A 1,115-nucleotide genomic window follows, 5' to 3' on the forward strand; every position below is an offset into this window, starting at 1 on the left:
CAGACTGGTCTCGAACTCCCGACCTCAGGTTATCCGCCCACCTCGGCCTCCCAAAGTCCTGGGATTACAGGTGTGAGCCACCGTGCCCAACCCCACCATTTTTTATATTTTGAAGCATGTCATAGATGAATTTCACTTTATTGCATAGATAGATGAAGCTACTGACATTTTTTATTCAACTAGTTCCTGATTTCTGTCATTATCATATTTGACGAGATGCTTTTGAATGCTTCTGATTTTTTGATATCTTCAAAATACTTTAAAATATCTCTATCTGGCAAAGTCTAGTCAGGAGACAGAACCGACATGAGTAATTTGAACAAAGAATACTTAGTATAAAGAATTAGCAACTGGTAAAAGGAATTAGCTACTACAAGGAGAATAAAAAATAACTCTAAAAAAATACCCTAAGGGAGAATTGACATCTTTTACAATACTGTTTTTCTATTTATTAATATAGTGTCTATCTTCACTTATTTAAGTTTTATTTACTAATACACTCTTCATTACCACCTTTTGTTAAGTTTTATAATTTTCTCTAAATGCACATCTTTAAATTTGTACATAAGCTTAGAGTATTTGTTGTTTTGCAAGTTATGTTTTTTATGTAAATATTTGTAATTTTTTGTTAACATGTTTTTTCTTTTTCAACATTTATTTGTAAATGATGTCAATTCTCTACAAGTTAATAAATGTGTTGATATACAATGAATATAATAAATATCTTTGTATGTTAATTAACACATGAATCCAATGCAATTACAACAAAATCCTGAAATAATATTTTCAGAAATCTGACAGACTGATTGTAAAATATTTACAGAACATAAAAAGGATAAAACTAACAAAGACACTGTGAAAAATAAGATGAGAGAACTTAATCTATCAGACATCAAGATTTATTTTAAAACTATAGTAAATTAAAACAGCGTAATATGGGTTCAGGGCTAAGCACATACATTAACGAAACAGAACAGAGTCTAGTAACAAATCCATATATACACTGAAGCTGAAAATATAAGAGGTAGTATTGCAAATTGAGGGAAATGATGAACTATTAAATAAATGATATCAAGTCTGATTTCTACATATTTACAAATATATAAAAATAGATT

This window comes from Mandrillus leucophaeus, unplaced genomic scaffold (genome assembly GCF_000951045.1).
Source record: "Mandrillus leucophaeus isolate KB7577 unplaced genomic scaffold, Mleu.le_1.0 Scaffold163, whole genome shotgun sequence".
Classification (NCBI taxonomy): Eukaryota; Metazoa; Chordata; class Mammalia; order Primates; family Cercopithecidae; genus Mandrillus; species Mandrillus leucophaeus.